At 41.5% G+C, this 14,311-nt stretch overlaps 1 protein-coding gene and 1 pseudogene across 7 annotated transcripts in view; one reads left to right on the forward strand and one right to left on the reverse strand.

Moving 5' to 3' along the window:
* Positions 1-14,311, reverse strand: part of ZFYVE9 (zinc finger FYVE-type containing 9) — a 210,229-nt gene that overhangs the window by 134,126 nt on the left and 61,792 nt on the right. The window lies entirely within an intron of this gene.
* On the forward strand, positions 9,894-10,417 carry LOC100357237 (protein tyrosine phosphatase type IVA 1 pseudogene; annotated as a pseudogene).

Genomic DNA, 14,311 nt, shown 5'->3' on the forward strand with positions numbered 1-14,311 from the left:
GTATACCTGCTAACCTAGAGGAAAAGAAAGGGGCCACCCAGTACTGGGGTCCTGTAACTGGCCGAGAATGGGCAGGTGCCATTTTGGACATACGTAATAGCTGCACCAACCAGTGTCTCCATGCCCAGCAACCAGCTGAGAGGAGACACCTGTGTCTGGCTGGGAAAACTGACAAAGTGGGTGCTCAGAACTATGGGAGCCCTGTATTCTGGGACTGTGAAAACAATGTGGCTCCATGTGAGGGTGCAGGGTGTGGCTGGGACTTTGGGCAGTCACTTTGGGCGGCTTACATGCTTAGGGCTCCCTGATTCCCTGATGAAGGTCACTGCTGTGAGATCCATGCTCACATCGAGGACAGCACAGATCCTCTGTGTGGGTCTTGTGGCAGCACAAATGAGTATTATGCCCACTGAGACTAGTGACCAGGCAATGGTCTCCTTGGAGGAGAGGAAGTGAGCATGAGAATACAACAGAGCAGCACAAACCTCCCCTCTGATTAAAGAATTAAAAAAAAAAAAAAAAAAAAGGAGAGATTTACCATGCCCAACTTGGGTATCATTTTGGACACTCCCCTCACCCTGGACTACTGAACAGAGCTCCCTGGCCACACCCAGCACACACTTCAGGGTATTCACTGAAAGTACAAACATTCCACAAATCCACAGAGGCATAGTCCAAAGATAAAAGCCATCACAGGGGAAAAAACCCTAAGAAGTATATCTACAAATGCGTAAAAATAAATGCAGCAATTCAAGAAACAAGAATAAGGAAAACAACATGACGCCTCCAAAGGAACACAACACCTTAATACCAGAATGTGAAAATGAAGACTGAAGAAATGCTGGAAATGGAATTCAAAAAACTGATTGCAGGATTACTTTGAAGTAATCAGAAACAAATCCACAATTAAAAAAATCAATAGGGGCTGGCGCTGTGGCATAGCAGGTTAACGTCCTGGCCTGAAACACCAGCATCCCATATAGGCGCCAGTTTGAGACCCAGCTGCTCCACTTCAAATCCAGCTCTCTGCTATGGCCTGGGAAAGCAGTAGAAGATGGCCCAAGTCCTTGGGCCCCTATACCTATGTGGGAGACCCAGAAGTTCCTGGCTCCTGACTTTGGATTGGTGCAGCTCCGGCCGTTGCGGCCAATTGGTGAGTGAACCAGCGGATGGAAGACCTACTTCCCTCCCTCTCTCTCTCTCTCCCCCATCTGTCTCTCTCTCTCTCTCTGCCTCTCTGCCTCTCCGCTCTCTCTGTAACTCTGAATTTCAAATAAATAAATAAGTCTTTAAAAAAAATCAATAGCTGACATGAATGAAAATTTCTTCCATAAAATTGAGATTTTAAAAAGAAATCAAAATGAAATATTGAAAATGAGGAATTCAATAGAACAAATAAAAACAGCAGCGTAAAGCCTTAACCACAGACTTCGTGAGGCAGAAAAAAATATCTGAGTTAGAAGACAAATCTGGAAATTTTACAGTCAGATCAAAAAAAAAAGAAGAAGAAGAAGAAGATAGAAAACTAAAAAACAGTGTTGGAGAGATATGGGATACTATCAAATGAGCCAACATAAAGATCTTAGGAGTTCCTGAACATGTGGAAAGAGAGAATGAATTAAAAGGCCTTCTTAGTGAAATTAAATTAAAAGGCCTTCTTAGTGTCTGTCTCCCTAATTTGGAGAAAGAAAAGGACGTCCAAGTACAGGAAGCACATAGACCTCCTAATAGACATGACCAGAAAAGAACTTCACCACAACACATTGTAGTCAAACTCTCCACAGTAAAAAATAAAGAAAATATTCTAAAATGTGTACGTCAGAAAAATGCCAGATTACTTTCAGAAGATCTCCAAATAGACTCACAGCTGACTTCTCATCTGAAACCCTACAGGCTAGGAGAGAATGGCAAGATATATTCCAATTCTTAAGAGAAAAAAAACCTGTCAACCCAGAATACTGCACCCTGCAAAGCTCTCAATTATAAATGAAGATAAAATAAGTAACTTCCCTAACAAACATGAAATTGAAAGAATTTGTAACCACTCATCTAGCCTTACAAAAGATGCTTAAGGACATGCTACATACAGAAACATGGTCATCACTATGAAAGAAGGTGAAGGCATAAAATCTCCCAGTAAAAGTACAAAGGAAATCCAAAGTAAACAATAGGAATATTCATGGAAAAATGGCAGGGCAAAGTCCTTACTTATCAACAGTCACCCTGAATGTAAATGGCCTCAACTCTCCAGTTAAAAAGAGACAGACTGGTTGAATGGAATAAAAAACAAAACCTTTTGTTGCCTACAAGAAACACATCTCACCAACAAAGATACATGTAGACTGAAAGTGAAAGGATGGAAAAAGATACTCCATGTTAACAGAAACCATAAAAGAGCTGGTGTAGCCATCCTAATATCAGACAAAATAGACTTTAACATAAAAACTGTTAAAAGAGACACAGGAGGGCACTATGTAATGATTAAGGGATCAAACAAGAAGATGTGACTATGATAAATGTATATGCACCTAATTACAGGGCACCTGGCTATTTAAAAGAAACGTTAATGGATCTACAGGGAGACACAGACTCCAACACAAGTGTAATGAGGGACTTCGATACCCCACTTTCAGCATTGGACAGATCAACCAGACAAAAAATCAGCAAGGAAACAATGGAGTTAATCAACACTACAGACCAAATGGAATTAATGGATATCTACAGAACTTTTCATCCTACAGTTGTAGAATTCATTCTTCTCTCCAGTGCATGGAACTTTCTCTAGGATAGACCTCAGGCTAGTATCGAAAACTGGAATCATACCATGCATTTACTCTGACCACAATGTAATGAAACTGGAAATCAACAACTCAGAAATCTCTAGAACATATGCAAACACACGGAGACTGAACAACATGCTCCTGAATAAACAGTGGGTCACAGAAAAAATCAAAAGAGAGAGGCTAGCGGTGTGGCGTAGCAGGTAAAGCCACTGCCTGCACTGCTGACACCCCATATGGGCACTAGTTCAAGTCCTGGCTGTTCCACTTCCAATCCAGCTTTCTGCTATGGCCTGGGAAAGCAGCAGAAGATGGCCCAAGTCCTAGGGCTCTGCACCCACGTAGAAAGATCTGAAGTATGCTCCTGGCTCCAGAACGGTTCAGCTCCAGCTGTTGTGGCCAAAAAATAAAAAATCAAAAGACAAATAAAAAATGTTGAGGAACAGGTTTTTTTCATACTATTTTTTGACCTCTTTACTCAGTTCAGAGTTAATCTTTTGTGTATAAAGTTAATTGAAAACAGATTTTAGTAAAAAATAAAAATGGAAATAGGAGAGAAAGGAGAAAGAAGGGTGGGAGAGAAGGTGGGGAGGCGAGTATGGTGGGAAGAATCACTATGTTCCTAAAGTTGTATTTATGAAATGCATGGTTTGTATACCTTAAATAAAAGGTTTCTGGAGAAAACTTTTTTAAATAGAAAATTTCTTTTTTCTTAGAATTAATTGATTGATTTGCTTATTTATTTGAAAGGCAGAGCAAAAAAGTGAAAGATCTTCATTCCAGGGGTTCACTCCCCAAATAGCCACAAAAACTGAGACTAGTTCATGCTGAAGCCAGGAGTCAGGAACTCCATTCTGGTTTCCCACATTGGTGCCAGGGGTCCAACCACTGGGCCACTCTCCACTGCCTTCCCAAGTGCAATAGTAGGGATCTGGATTAGAAGTAGAGCAGCCAAGACTTGAACCAGCACCCCAATATGGAATGCCAGCATTGCAAGTGGCGTCTAAAGCTGCCGCACCACAATGCCGACTCCAAGTTCAAGCAGCACCCTCTGGGAATATACATTAGGTATGTCATATCATCAGATATAAAATATTAGGGGGTGAGAGGCTGGCTTAGTAGTAAATACATCATATAGGACACCCCATACAAAACTTTTTGGTTTAACCCCCAGCTCTGCTCCCAATTCCAACTTCCTGCTAATGTGCACCCTGGGAGGCAGCAGGTCATGGCTCAAATTGTTGGAACTCTCCTACCTACATGGAAAAACAAGACTGAGTTCCTGGCCCGTAGCTTTGGCCTGGCCCAGTCCCAGCTATCACAGGCATCTGGAGAGTGAACTAGATCAGAGATGTCTGTCCATCTCTCTCTCTGCATTTTAAAAAAATTAAAAATAAATTTAAAATATTTAAATGTGTTGGCTATTGCAAGCATCTGGGGAGTAAACCAGTAAATAGGCAATCTCTCTAATATCTTTTAACCTCTCAAATAAAATTTATTATCAAATATACAATCAACATATTTAATGTACACCTACAATATGGAAGATACTGTGATCAGTTCAAGTCTCAGATATCATCCCTAATATCAAGAAGTTATAAGGGTAGGTGTTTGATCTAGCTGTTAAGTCACTAGTTGGGATGCCTGCATCCATAGCAGAGTAAAGTGCTTGGGTTCAAGTCTTGCAAATGCACACCACAGGAGGCAGTGGTGATGACTCAAGTCACTGAATTCTTGCCAACCACACAGGAAACCTAGATTCAATTCCTAGGTAATGGCTTTAGGCTGGCCTATCCCAAGCTGTTGTAGGCAATTGTGGAATGACCTAGGGAACAGGAGATTTCTTTCTGTCTCTTTTGTCTCTCTGCCTCTAAAATAACTAAGTTAGAAAACCAGTTTTAAAAAGAATCTTATATGGCAGAAGTACAAACCAGATTTACAGAATCGAGTGCTTGTAGTGAGATAGAATGTTTTACCTCCTGCACAGAGAAATATTTCTGCAGGAGATTGCTGATATTAACTTTTTTAAAAATTTATTTATTTTGGGGCCCACGCCGTGGCTCACTTGGTTAATCCTCCACCTGTAGCACCGGCATCCCGTATGACCGCCAGGTTCTAGTCCCAGTTGCTCCTCTTCTAGTCCAGCTCTCTGCTGTGGCCCGGGAAGGCAGTGGAGGATGGCCCAAGTGCTCGGGCACCTGCACCCGCATGGGAGACAAGGAAGAAGCTCCTGGTTCCTGGCTTTGGATCGGCATAGCTCTGGCCATGACAGCCATTTGGGGGATGAACCAATGGAAGGAAGACCTTTCTCTCTGTCTCTTTCAATCACTGTCTAACTCTATCAAAAAAAAAAAGACAATTTATTTTTTAAAAATTTATTTTATTTGCAAGCCAGAGTTATACTGAGAGGAGAGGCAGAGAGAGAACGAGAGAGGTCTTCCATCCGCTGGTTTACTCCCCAACTAGCTGCAACAGCTGGAGCTGTGCCGATATAAAGCCAGGAGCTTCTTCTGGGTCTCCCACGTGAGTGTAGGGGCCCAAGGACTCAGGCCATCATCTATTGCTTTCCCAGGCCATAGCAGAGAGCTGGATCAGAAGTGGAGCAGCTAGGACTCAAGCTGGTGCCCATGTGGGATGGTGGTACTGCAGGCAGCAGCTTTACCCACTATGCCACAGTGCCAGCTGATTTGTCTTTGGAAAAGCTGACTATAAAACTCATCTGAATCTTGTTTTTATAAATAAATATATTTTTTGGAAAAAAAAAAAAAAAGAATCTTACAAGGAGCCAACATTGTGCTATAGTAAGTAAAGCCACGACTTACAATGCCAATATCTCAATTGGGTGCTGGTTTGTGTCCCAGCTGCCCTACTTTCAATTCAGCTGCCTACTAATGACCTGGGAAAAGCAGTGGAAGATGGTCCAAGTGTTTGGGCTCCTGCTACCCACATGAGACACCCAGATGAAGCTCCTAGCTCTTGGCTTCGGACTAGACCGGTCCCGGTTGTTGCAGCCATTTAGGGAGTGAACCGTGGACAGAAAATCTAGCTCCTTCTCCTTTTCTGTCTGTAAATCTACTTTTTAAATAATTAATAAATAAATCTTTTAAAAAGCATATAACGTAGTTAATGGTATACAATGCTAAGAAAATTTAAATAATAAAACATAATCTTCGTAACAATTCAGCACAGAGATACTGTATATTGCCAGTTACTATGTCATTAATTCATCAGATAAAATTAACAGATAAATCAAAGGTTATCACAGAAGTTCATTCTCAAATATTTCTTTCACTAGGAAGTATTCTCTAAACACTCCATTGTTTTCCTTTATAGTATTTATCACCATCCATAAATATACATCAATGAGATTGTTTGATTAACATCAATTTCTCCTACTAAACTGTAGGTACCACAATGGTACCCAAAAGGCTGTATTCATAATGTAACCCCAGTGGTATTCATTCAAATAACATCTGTGTAATGAATAAATGAAAAAAAAAAGTTACAATGAACTCCAATTACCATCACTGATTCAGGCAATGATCAAAAATGCATGCTAGGCCGGCGCTGTGGCTCACTAGGCTAATCCTTCGCCTTGCAGCGCCGGCACACCGGTTCTAGTCCCGGTCGGGGTGCCGGATTCTGTCCTGGTTGCCCCTCTTCCAGGCCAGCTCTCTGCTGTGGCCAGGGAGTGCAGTGGAGGATGGCCCAAGTCTTTGGGCTCTGCACCCCATGGGAGACCAGGAGAAGCACCTGGCTCCTGCCATCGGATCAGCGCGGTGCGCTGGCCACAGCACGCCAGCCACGGCGGCCATTGGAGGGTGAACCAACGGCAAAAGGAAGACCTTTCTCTCTGTCTCTCTCTCTCTCACTGTCCACTCTGCCTGTCAAAAAAAATAAAAAATAAAAAAAAATGCATGCTAGGGGACCAGCAACGTGGCATAGCAGGTTTAGCCACCAACTGTAATGCCAGCATCCCATATGAGTGAGCACTGGTTCAAGTCCTAGATGCTCCACTTCTGATCCAGGTCTCCGCTAATGTGCCTGGGAAAATAGCAGATGTTGGCCCAAGTAGTTGTGCCCCTGCCTCCCACATAGGAAACCCAGACAGTTTTTTTTCTTTTTTCTTTTTTTTTTTTTTTTGCCAGGCAGAGTTAGACAGAGAGAGAGAAAGAGACGGAGAGAGAGTTATAGACAGTGAGAGAGAGACAGAAAGATCTTCCTTCCGTTGGTTCACTCCCCTAATGGCTGCTGTGGCCCGCGCTGTGCCGATCCAGAGCCAGGAGCTGAGTACTTCCTCCTGGTCTCCCATGTGGGTGCAGGGACCCAAGTACTTGGGCCATTCTCTGCTGCCCTCCTGGGCCACAGCAGAGAGCTGGACTGGAAGAGGAGCAACTGGAACTAGTACCCAGCACCCCAGCCAGGACTAGAACCCGGGGTGCTGGTGCCGCAGGCAGAGGATTAGCCTAGTGAGCCACAGTGCCGGCCAACCCAGACAGAATTTTGGGCTCCTGGCTTTGGCCTGGCAAGCCCTGGCCATTGCAACCACTTGGGAAGTGAACCAACAAATGAAAGAGCTCTCTCATGCTCTCTCTGTAACTCTGCCTTTCAAATAAATTAATAAATCTTTTTTTTTTAAAGTGTATGTTAAACCATTATGTAAACAGTTGCTAGGGAAGAGAATATTCACAGTGCCTCAAAGTACCACTGTGAAGATGAATTATTACTAATTTCAAAGGAAGAAATGTATGTTTACAACAAACAGATATGAAAATCACTACCTTAACCAAATGATCTAATTTAGTATCTCCAATAGTTCAATAAGCTAACATTGTATACTTCCTAGAGTGATATAATCAGAAGTATTCTGATATTTAGCCTAAATTGAATCACAAAGAATTAGTTAAGTCTAGAATGCAAGACATGCTTATAAGGTGACTGATCAAAACTTATAAAAGAATGTTCAACATAAAAATCACTGAGGGGAGCTGGTATTGTGGTGAAGCAGATTAAGCCACTGTTTGTGACACTGGCATCCCTTAATTTAAGTACTAATTTGAGAGTCAGCTGCTCCACTTCCAATCCAGCTTCCTGCTAATGCACCTGGAAAGGCCTCAGAAAATGATCCAAGTGGCTGAGCCCCTGCCAGCCATGTGAGAGACCAGGATCGAGTTCCTGACTCCTGAATTCAGGTTGCACCAGCCCTGGCTATTGCAAGCATTTAGAGAGTAAACCAGCAGATGGAAGATGGATCTCCCTCTCTCTCTCTCAGTGTGTGTGTGTGTGTCTCCCTCTCTCTCTCCTTCCATCATTCTGCCTTTCAAATAAATAAATCTTCAGGAAAAACACATTGGGAAGAAGTATAAAAAATAAAATCATTGTAAATTAAAAGAAATCAAAGAGACTAAATGACCAAATCCCGCGTATGAATCTTGACAGGATCCTGGATCAACAATACACACATACACATGGGGCCAGTCCTGTAGTATAATGAGTAAAGCTGCCACCTGCAACAACCGCACCCTATATGGGTGCTGGTTCATGTCCTAGCTGCTCCAATTCCAATCCAGCTCCCTTGTAATAGCCTGGAAAAAGCAGCAGAAAATGGCCCAAGTGCTTAGACCCCTGCCACACAGGTGAGAGAGCCAGAAGAAGCTCCTGGTTTCCACCTGGCTCACCCTGACCATTGCAGCCATGTGAGGAGTGAACCAGAGAATGGAAGACCTTTCTTTGTCTCTCCCTCTTTCTCTATAACTCTGGCTTTCAAATAAAGCTTTAAAACACAGACACACAGAGGGAAAAAAAAAATTTTTGTGATAATTGGAGAAATCTGGATATGGATTCTACATAAGATAATACATTTAACTAATAATAATTTTCATGGGAATAGACATGGTGGCACAGTGGGGTAAGCATCACTCGAAATGCCTGAATCTTTAGCAGAGAGCCTGGGATGGAGTCTTGCCACCACCTTCCAATCTAGCTTTCTACTAATGCACCTGAGAGGCAATAGGTGATAGCTCAAGTACTCAAGTCTCTGCAACCCACATGGGATACGTGGATGGAGCTCCTGAGTTTGGCCTGACCCAGCCATGGCTATTATGTGCACTTAAGGAGTGAAATAGTGGATAGAAAAGATCTCTCTCCACAATCCCACACCCTCCCCACACCATCACCACCCCCCCAACCCAGCACTCAGCCTTCTAAATAAATAAATAAATTTTTTTTAAAAAAAATAATCATTTCGCCCTGCATCCATCCCTACCACCCATGTGGCTGCAGCCTCAGGACCAGCTGTAAGATTAGGCCACAGGCCAGCGCTGCAGCTCAATAGGCTAATCCTCTGCCTTGGGGCACCGGCACACCGGGTTCTAGTCCCAGTCGGGGCACCGGATTCTGTCCCGGTTGCCCCTCTTCCAGGCCAGCTCTCTGCTGTGGCCAGGGAGTGCAGTGGAGGATGGCCCAAGTCCTTGGTCCCTGCACCCCATGGGAGACCAGGAGAAGCACCTGGCTCCTGCCTTTGGATCAGCGAGGTGTGCCGGCTGCAGCGGCCATTGGAGGGTGAACCAACGGCAAAGGAAGACCTTTCTCTCTGTCTCTCTCTCACTGTCCACTCTGCCTGTTAAAAAAAAAAAAAAAAAAAAAAAAGATTAGGCCACAATCTTCAATGACTAAACCTATTCCTCAGTTCTGTGGTGCTCTTGTTCACGCATTTATGGAGTTTCTGAAGGGCAGTGGAGATGACTGCCAGACACAGCATGACCTCTATACAGACAAGTGAACTGCAGAAATTCATTACTACTCCACCAAGAAGCCCCCATAAAAGTGGTTAACCTGGACACAAAAGTGCTGGATTAAAATCCACAGAATATTTTACAAGAGTTCTGATCTGGATGGGGTAAAACTCAGTGCACCTTTCTACTGCCTCAGCATTACTAGACTGAAGAGTTGCTGCTGCTTGAAGTTCATTTCCCATTACTCCCAACTTCACACTCTAAGAACTGCAAGTGGAAAGTAGTGAAGAACACTTCAGTTTCTTTGTGTAATTTTCTGTATCCAGTTTTTTAATTCTTTCATAACCCTATTTAGTGTTTTTATTTTAAGATAATTCACATGGCTCAAATGAACCACTCAGCTCCTGTGGAAGTCACACACAACAGCATGAGACTTCTTATTACACATAATCTAACCAATGCAACATTGAACAAATTTACTGAGGAACTTGAGAAATATGAAGTTACCACAATAGTAAGGATAAGTGAAGCAACTTAAGACACTACTCTTGTGGAGAAAGAAGGCATCCATCTTCTTGACTGGCCTTTTGATGATGTGCATCACCATCCAACCAGATTGCTGACATCTAGTTAGGTCTTATGAAAGGTAAGTTTCATGAAGAACCTGGTTCTTGTATTGTTGTTCTTCATTGTGTTGCAGGCCTTGAGAGAACACCAGTGCTTGTCACCCTAGCATTAATATAAGGTGGAATGAAATATGAAGATGCAATACAATTCATAAGACAAAAGTGGCAAGGAGCTTTTAACAGCAAACTACTTTTGTTTTTGGAGAAATATCATACTAAGATGTGGCTGTACTTCCAAGATTTCAACAGTCATAGAAACAACTGCTGCATTCAATAAAACTGGGGTGTCTAATGCTATTGCCCTGGAAGCAGAACTTGAGACAGGATATATTTTATCATACATATTAGTCAACATGTTGGCTTGGTGAGTAAGTTTAATGAAGCTTCTTAAGGGATACCAAAAAGCAGTTTTACCAGGCCACAACTTTGACAGGATTGCACCCCCTACATTTGGGTTCTAATCAACTCATTTGGACATTTAGCAAAAGATTCTTGCTGTTTAGCATTTAAAATGTGCTTATCATTTGTACCAACTGACTTTTCCTGAAATCCTGCAGTACTGAGCTGGATCTGAAATCTATTCCCATGCCAGAATCTTATCAATACATAAGAAATTTAGAAAGTTTAGCTGCCAAAATACCCAGCACAATACTTGTATATTTTTAGTACCATACAGAATTAAAATCTCAGGAGGTATGAACAATCTAGACCTTATGTGGTTTATTCTTTTAGCCATTTCAAACATTGAAACTAGGCACTATATATTATTTTCCTGCTCACTTTGTTTTTACATCTCTCACACTCATACCAGTATACATCAGGTTTGCTTAACCATCGATTTTTTTTTTACCAAGTTTTATGATTATTTAATGTTTCTATATATCTTATCTTTTGCTGTTAATAGAAAACCTCCATTTTGAAAATCTACAGTGCACAGAAACACAGTCTTTAACATCTTCAGACCAAAAAAAAAAAAAAAGCCTAACAGTAAATTTAATATTTTCACTCTGAGGTGCAATTTAACAGGGAGGGCCTGAAAAAAAGAATGAGAGGGAACTATTAAATATTTTTAGAAAAATGTTGCCTTTGTCTTGTGCTAAACATGTAGAAAACATTCTTTAACTTAGTAAATTCTTAAGAGGTAGAGATGCTTTGTTATTGTAGCTTAAAACAATTCTTAATCATAAAATTTCTGAAATTCTTGTAATTCTTCCTTAGTTATCAAAAGGTGTCCAACTTATTTTTGTTTGAAGTGATCTTTTTTCTTCCCAATCTCTTGCCAAAAAACAGAAGGAGTTTGTGCTAACAAATTGAGCAGACATCTAATATTTTCTATGCCTTTTGAGCTATGTAACTTAATATTTGAATACTTGATAATTTGTTTTATTACATAATTGATAAAATCATGATGTATACTAATGTTAGTTCAACCGTATTTATACTGTCAGAGATGTGTGGTTATAGTTCTGTGGGAGCAATATTTTGTCAGTGTTCACCAGCTTATAAAAACTTAGTACAAGAGCTTAAACATCTAAATAAATAGTGAAGTACAAAAGTAATAATAATAATAATTTTCTTGGATGTGATAATGGTATTCTGACCTCGCAGAATGTTCTTATGCTTACTCTTAGGAGATGCCTGCTTTAGTGTTTAGGGAATAAGTGTGTTATCTGCTACTAACTTTCAAATGACACAAGGAAAAAAAAAGCTTGAGAGACTGTGGGGTTGGGAAGAGGAAGAAAGGCATACAAAAAGGGGCAAAATGGTAAAAACTGATGTTTAGATGAAGTATATATAAAAATTATAAACAAAAATTATAAACAAAACAGATTATGTCCAATCCAAAAGCAAGAAAGGGAAACATGGGGCAAGAGCTGTGGCACAAAGGGTTAAAGCCCTGGCATGAATCACCGGCATCCTAAATGGGCACCGGTTCTAGTCCCGGCTGCTCCTCTTCCAATCTAGCTCTCTGCTATGGCCTGGGAAAGCAGTAGAAGATGGCCCAAGTTCTTGGGCCCCTGCACCCACTTGGGAGACCTGGAGGAGGCTCCTGGCTCCTGGCTTTGGATCGGCACAGCTCTGGCCGTTGCAGCCATCTGGGGAGTGAATCAGTGGATGGAGGACCTCTCTCTCAGTCTCTACCTCTCTCTGTAACTCTTTCAAATAAATAAAGTAAATTTTTTTTCTGGATTGGAAGAGGAGCAGCCAGGACTAGAACCGGCGCCCATATGGGATGCTGGCGCCGCAGGTGGAGGATTAACCTACTGAGGCACAGCGCTGGCCCAATAAAATAAATCTTAAAAAAAAAAAAAAAAAGGCAAGGGAAACATAAAGATGTCATAAACCTAGAAGAAACCAAGTCACAGTAATGAGCAGGATCTGAAGGGCGACAGACTACAGTAATAACCAAACTAGAGAGCAATCTGTAAGTCTGGGACTTTAAAGCTAACAGGAAGGATGGGAATTATTGGCTGCAAACTTGCAGTTTGTGTACTAGAGTGGGCCAGATTATGCTTTCTACATAAAGCCTGGAGCTGGGGAAAAACTCCCCTCAGTGGTCCTAAGACTCAGCAATGGAGTAAGATGGAATAGAACGTTCATAAAATCAACCTTGAGAAAACAGAATTCCTAATTTGGCTCTTTCTTAGGAGTAAGAATAATATTAAGCCTTCCCATCTATAAACACAACATAATTTATCCCTTTGTATACTCAGCTCATTCTATGACTTTCAAAAATATTTTTAATTTTAAAAACTTATTAAATATTAGATAGGGATAAAGGTGCATATGACTACAAAGGAATAACACAGGGAGATGTTTACAGTAATAGAATCATGATCTATCTTAATTGCAACGGTGGTTACACAAATCTACACACATGATAAGTAGTAGAGAACTATATACACATATTAAAGTAAAACAAATTTCCTGGTTATGATATTGCATATATTTATGTTAAGATGTAACCAATGAAATAAATTGGGTGAATGAAGGGTACACAGAAACTGTGCTAATTTTGCAACTTCAACATAAAAAATGTTAAAAGAGAATTTGTTTTTAAAGATTTATTTTACTTATTTCAAAGACAGTAACAGTGAGAGGTAAAGACAGAGAGGAGAGAAGTCTTCTATCTGCTGGTTCACTCCCCAAATGACCAAAACAGTTGGAGCTGGGCCAATCCAAAGCCAGGAGCCAGGAATTTCTTCCAGGTCTCCCACATGGGAGAAGGGGCCCAAGGACTTGGGCCATCCTTCACTGCTTTCTCAGGTGCATTAGCAGGGAGCTGGATCAGAAGTGCAGTAGCTGGGACTTGAACCCAAGCCCATATGGGATGCTGGCACTTCAGGCTGGAGCTTTAACACACTGAGTCACAAGCACTGGCTTCAGGAATGGTTATTAAAAATGAATAAACATGAGAGTAAGATGAGAAAGATGAAAAGATGAGAAAGATGTAAAGAGCAGTTGAGAGCCCAAGTCGGGTAAGGAACATGTCCTTCCATTAGGGTGGCCCACTGTAAGGTGCCACGTGAAGGAGATTCTCTGACATGGTGAGTCAGAGAACCCAAATGAGTGACAAAGACGTCCTCAAGCAGGAAGGATGAGAAATGTTATGAGGGGACACTGTGGAGTGGTAAGTCAGAGCCTTAGAAAGATAATAAGGGTCCAGGGAAGAGGACACTGTGGCAGTGACAGAATAGTTCTATATAGAGAGATGGAAAAAATAAGTGACTGTATGAAGGACAATGAGATCAGGGTTTTTCCTCTATTGGAGAAGGGAATTAAAATGTGGAAAAGTAGAAAACCAGGAAGACTCTACAATGTATGTTTAGAATTTGAGACAAGAGTGTGAACTGATGGATCTTAATAAGGAGATACTTGATACAAATGTAAATGCATGTAGGTGTACATACATATTTTCTAGCTCTATCCACAGAGTACCTTGGAGCAAGCAGAAACTCCTCACCTGGATCCCAAGTTGCAATGAGCCACTTCATGGCAGAATAGAAGATGTGAGGACAGTCTCACCTTTTATTATGGAAGATTTCCCTTAATCTCTGCTTTCTCCACGGTGCCTCACTCCTGATCTGTCGTGGCTGACATTTCCAAGTCTTGAGATTTAGTTTTATTTTCCAAAGGAAACATGAAAACTTGAGGACCTGGAGTCTTCTCA

Source organism: Oryctolagus cuniculus, chromosome 7 (assembly GCF_964237555.1).
Source record: "Oryctolagus cuniculus chromosome 7, mOryCun1.1, whole genome shotgun sequence".
NCBI lineage: Eukaryota > Metazoa > Chordata > Mammalia > Lagomorpha > Leporidae > Oryctolagus > Oryctolagus cuniculus.